The sequence below is a fragment of the Solanum tuberosum genome, unplaced genomic scaffold, assembly GCF_000226075.1.
Source record: "Solanum tuberosum cultivar DM 1-3 516 R44 unplaced genomic scaffold, SolTub_3.0 scf00003, whole genome shotgun sequence".
Lineage (NCBI taxonomy): Eukaryota > Viridiplantae > Streptophyta > Magnoliopsida > Solanales > Solanaceae > Solanum > Solanum tuberosum.
In genome coordinates, this window is record NW_006238929.1 from 2,907,066 (window position 1) to 2,913,238 (window position 6,173).

Here is a 6,173-nt window from a genome sequence, read left to right on the forward strand (position 1 = left end):
AATATTAACCCATATTTGCTAAATCACACCCCAAGAATGGGGGTTTTTAGCACACATCAAGAGATAGAAATTTATACCTTTAATGATGTTGAAATCAAATGGGTATACATAAATAAGTCTTGATTTGAGCAAAGAAAGAAGAATCCAAGAGACCCACTTCCAAATTGGAAGAGATGAAACCCTCTTCTTCTTCAAGTTATCCAAAACCCTCTCCAAACTTGAGAGTAAAATAAAAAGTACTCAAAATTATATTAAGAATTTGATATTGTCTAATAATACTAAAATTTTTTTACTAAGCTATAACTCTCCATGACAATTTAAAGTTTTCAAAAATTTGTGTTACGGCGGATCATTCGGTGACATTAGTTGGAATCGCCAATTAACTCATCGATTCACCCCTTGGTGTGGTTCATCGCCGTCTTGCACCATCCTTGGCATCGTCGTGCTCTGGGTCATTGGGCGACATAGTACTGCTTCACAGAACTCCTCGACGATGCGTCGACTGCTCTCTTTTTCTACCGACTTGATCCTTTCCTTAAAGGCTTAGCACACTAGAACAAAAGGCAAAGTGAGACCCTTCGGCGATTCGCTAAGTGAACTCGGCGATCCTCAGGCCTTCATTTTCTTGTTCTTTTCAGCCTTTTCGTTCCTTTTTGCGAAGTAGTGTCCATGCTTTCCTTCAAACTTCAAATTCCTGAAAGTTAAAGGTTTTCATCAGATATTGAGATAAAATAAGCATATGAGGACACAATTTCTATTAAAATATTGCCCTAAATGAGTCCAATTTGTGGACTCATCATCTACCCCTAAATCTCAAGGAGTGAGTTGTAGTAGATCTTATGTGAATAAGCCTACTTGTGCTAGGTGTGGAAAAAGGCATGATGGTAAGTGTCTAGCCGGCATGAAGGGCTGCTATGGTTATGGTGGAAGTGGACAAAAAATAAGAGATTTCCCAATACTCAATGCTACAGGAAGAGAGAGGAAGAAAAGTAGGTCTGATGCTCTCCAAGCTAGAGGGGAATAAGAGTGCCTTCCAAATGTTGCTCCCGGTATGTGCTATATGCTTATTTATATTCCTATGTTACTTTTAGACCTTGATGTTAGTCTTGGTTGGGTTTGGATGCATGGTTGTTAGACCTCTATTGGTTTTAGAACCCGGTAAGGTTATTATGAGTTTTGGTGGTGCTTTGGGATTGTTTGAAAGGAGTATTATTTGAGGTCTTAGTAAGGGGCTTACTCTCAAGGGGGAGATGGTATGTTTAGATAGCATGATTGATTGAGAGTCCTGATATCCTCATCCCTTTCTTCTATTCCTATTCTAGCTTGAGACCAAGAGTTTCTTTTCTAGCTTGTTTTATGTATTTTGTGTCATGTATGTTTTAGAAAATTTCCATGATCTCTTTATGTTATGCATGTTCTTGAGAGAATTCATGTTTAGTATAAAATGAGTTTTCATGATTTATATATTCCTCATGTTGTTGTGCATTTAGTATGATGATGGCATATTTGACTTCATAAGATGATTTAATGAACATGCTTTTTATGCTTTTGAAAAGGCATATTGGCTCCATAATGTGGTGTTGAGCTTGCTTTTAGCTGGAGAAGGTAGCTCCTCCTATGATTATGTGATAGATGATATTTAGAAGACTTTGTATAGGCTTACTCCCAAGGGGGAGATGGTGTGCCTAGGTAGCTAGGTTATTATGTGTTAATGTGTTGCCATGATTTCCTTATATAATGCATGTTCATGAAAACTTGTGTTTTAGAATAAAAAATGAGTTTATGTGAATTGTTTTCCTCATGTTGTAGTGCATTGAGTATGAGTTGCCTATTGTACTTCATGAGAAGAATATATGAGCATGCTTTAGCTTGGAGTTGAGACTTGAATAAAATGCTTTTTGAGAGTAAAATTGCATATGAGCTCCATGAGAGTATGTTGAGCATGTTATGGCTAGGAGATGGTAGTTCCTCCTTGAACATTGCTAGTTATGAGATTTTCTTGAATGATGGGTTGTTAGATGTAGTTCCTACTTCCTTGTGTTGCATTGATACTGTTTTGAGATGGAGTTGATGTTTCCTTCTTTGAATTGTGCATTATTTTGATGTTCATGCATGATGGGCTGCTAGTATTGAGTCTTTAATTCCGTGAGGTGTTTAGAAATGTCATTCGAGGAAGAATGTTCCCAAGGGGGAGATATTGTAACACTAGGAAAACTAGTAGGTGAACCTAGAGCTTAACGTGAGTGTTTTTGAGTTTGATGTGTGGTTTAGAAGTGTAAAATGATTTTCCAAACTTAGGATGAGGGGTTTAGGGGTTAAACGTCAAGGTACGACCCCCCAAGGACCAACCAAGGGTCCTTGAGGAGGACCCTAAAGCCTAACCCCCAAGACTTCCCAAATCTGCCAAGGCTGCCCAAAAAGGGCAACCTACGGATGGCACCTACGGCCAGTAGGTGGACCCACGCCCCGTAGGTTGGGGTCATGGGTCAGGCCCTCAAATGCAAGGTGCAGGCCACGACTTACAAACGTGCAGGACGGCCAGTAGGCTCATCTACGGACCGTAGGTCATGGGCATGAGTCATGGCGTGCAAATCTGCCAAGTTACGACCAATGTGAGGGTTAGTTTAGTTAATTCGTTTTTTGGTTAGTTTAGTGTAGCGTCATTTTATATTGATTTAGTAGACCTATATAAGGGTTATTATGCTATTAACTAACCCTTTACACTTCATAAAATCACAAGCCTCAAATCATAACCAACTTTCTCCCGAATATTTCTCTCACTAAAACCTCCATTGAAGAAGAAGAAGAAGAAGTCAAAGTCTAGGGTTCAAGGACTCATATTTCCTACTAAATTTAATGAGTAATATTCATAAGGTATGGTAGATTTTCATCTATGGAAAGCTTTCACCCATAGAGTCCTTTCAAAACTAGATTTCAAAGCTTCCAATTTTCCCAAAAAGCTAGGATTTCACTCAAAGTCATGGATTCCCTTTTCAAAACGATTGCAATGGTTTAATTTCTTTATAGTATGTTAAATTTGAGGAATTACTACTTTTTTCATGATGAATTACCCATGAATCCATGAATTCCCTATTTTTTCTAATTTGGATCTTTAAGTATGGGTATTGTTGTATGTTGGCTCAATTGAGTAGAAAATGATTATTTATGGTGTAATTACATGTTTTTAGTATGATTATACATGTATTATTGATTAAACTAAGTTTCTAGGGTGAAATTTATATGGTCAAGTGTTATGCTATGAAAGAGACAAATTGAGGGTTTAGATGTGACCTTCTAAGATTGATGAACTTCTTTATGAATTGCCTTAGATTAGATGACCTAGTTATGAATTGCTTATAACTAAATCTGGTAGACATGAATGAATTAGTTTAGGGCTTATATGATGGATCATGGTTGAGTAGTATTGAGATTGAGTTTATATAATGCTATATGACTATACTTGATTAAGAATGAAGCATGGGGTTAAATTACCTTGAGAATTAGGTATACATGATGATCATGTGAGGTATTTCTTAAGGGTAAGACTTGTAGTATGAAGATGACTTCTAAGGCTTAAAGGGTAAAAGCTAAAATGAATGAGCTATGAACGTTGAGGCTTTAAAAAGGAAGCTATTATGCATGTTGAATTGTATATGGTATTATTGTGGAGGGACTTTACCCACATGACCTATAATATGAGTACATGAGCTTATGCATACAATGAATGAACTACTTGAATTATGATTATATCCATGTCCAATGTAATGAATGCAAGATATGTTGACTTGATGTGATCTATGATCCTTGAATGCAAGACATGATAATTATGCATGATTGTGATATTATGTACATGTTTTATGATTTACTGAGAGAGTGAAGATCCTATGACTATGGTGTAATTATGGTATTGTTGAAAGATAATTTTCCCCATACCCTTACACAATGACTATGCATGACATGTCTATGACTATGATAATGTTGTTGTGTTTATTGAAATGCTATTCTCATGCACACACTATGAACATGATGTGAAAGGTTTACTCACATATTAAAGATTCTACAGGTTGAAAGGCTATTCTCACCTATTGAACCTATGAGTTATTATGATACCATGTTGGTTTGAGTGCTAAGGCATTCTTTCATGAACATGAACCTAAGTTAAGACTTAACATAAAACTAATGGGAATTATGCTTAGCACCGAGTGGATATGATTATGCGATGGAAGCTTTTACGCTAGCAGTCTGGCTTCCTAATGGGTTCCTTTTACGCCATTAGTCCAGGTTCCCAAAATATTTATCTCATGAGATGGAAACCTTCTACGCCAGAAGCCCAGGTTTCTTGTAGCAATCTCCTTATCCCATAACTATGTGCCCACATAGGTCTTTAGATAGTGGATCAACCTAAGCTAACAAACTCTAGTTCTACCTTAGGCAAGTAGGACACCTCTTTTCGGTGTGGGGGCATGACACCAGATTCCATGTAGCTCACACGGTCTATGTCGATTAAGACTATTTCCCTTCATGAACAAGAATATGAACAATAACATGAGTTACGTACTATGGTTCCTCAAGAAGTTCTATTTAGTATGAGTGGGGGTATGTGGCTTCATTCATGCATTGCACAAGTAGGCTTTGAGAGTGGGCATGATATGTCTCTTTTTATGATATGATGATTATGAGTTGAATGTATGCTTTATATGAATTATGAACATGAACGACTTCATTCATGCATTGCATAAGTAGGCTTTCAAAGGGGTTATGGTGTGGTTTCCTTATGCTATGAATATATATGAATTTATGCATGTATGAACTGGATTGTTACTAAGAGTGGCTTTCCTGGTTATAAGCTATGAACATGAATGTTTCCTTGATAATGAGTATTAATTATGGATGAGGTCAAAGCATGATAAGCATGAGCATGTTGGACTAAAAGTGGTACTTAGTGTAGATGGGATTATGGGATATTATCTATGCATTGCACAAATATAACTTAGGGTTACTTATGTGATGGCTCCATTATGATGAGATGATCTTGGTATTTAACTATGTATGTGAACTATGTCTTATGATGATTGGAGTATGCATTTTGTTTATGTTGGAGGCTATGCTTGTGATTATGTTGATATCCTTTATGCTATGTTGAATTGTACATGAGTTGTCTCTTATGAGTTACATTCGCCAACTATTTCAAAGATGATGTTCAAAATTGGCATATAGCATGGTTTCAACTAAAATGTCTCTTTTAGCATGTTTTAAGGATTTTTATGCATGACTATCATACTTAGTGCAGTTTTGTACTAACCCATATTTCTACATTTTCTATAAGTGTAGGGCCCGTTTGTTGAGGTGTGCTTCTTCTATTGTTCAAAGCTTGGATTGATTCTCTCCACACTCTTGGTGAGTCCTCATAGTTCGAGGATGGAAGTTATTCATTTCTAGTGTCTTTCTTACTTTCTCCTTTGAGACTATGTTGTAATGGGCTGTGACCCTTATTGATTATCGATTGTATTAGATGGTTAATGAGACAATGTCTAGACTTCCATTTGAGTTTTATGAAAGACTTCGATTGTAAAAAGTTTTAAATTTCACATCATTTCTATTTATCTTATTGTCATGATATGCTAAGGGCTTGTATGAGACCCCTTAGGGGCCGAGTACGCCGTGTTACATCTAGGGGGTACCCCTGGGTCATGACAACAACTCCAAGATAATTCAAAACTCAACTCTGAAAGCTCCACGAAATGCGCTCAAATTTGAAATTCAATTTGGACCACAAAATAGTGCATCAAGTGTAGTATGAGTACGAAAGCACATGTACCTAGTATATCTCATAGACCGACAACGAAGAAATAGTGAAAGGAGTACATAAGAAAATAATCCTTTAATTTTACAAGTTCACATTTATACTTATCAATCAAGTTTTCATCAATAGGGAGTATCTTCTCTCTATCATTTGTAACTTTGACATTTGTTGACTTTATTGAACTCCTCTCGCCTCTCACATCCTTCTCCGCTTAAAACAGAGGAAAATAAAGGAAAACATGTCGCATCAGTATGACCTTGTTTCCCTAACTTGTTTTTATATGAGTTATGACCATATATATACAATATAGTCTCAAATATGAGAAAAAGAGCAAAATAATTATTTTTACTATCGATTAATAGTCTATATG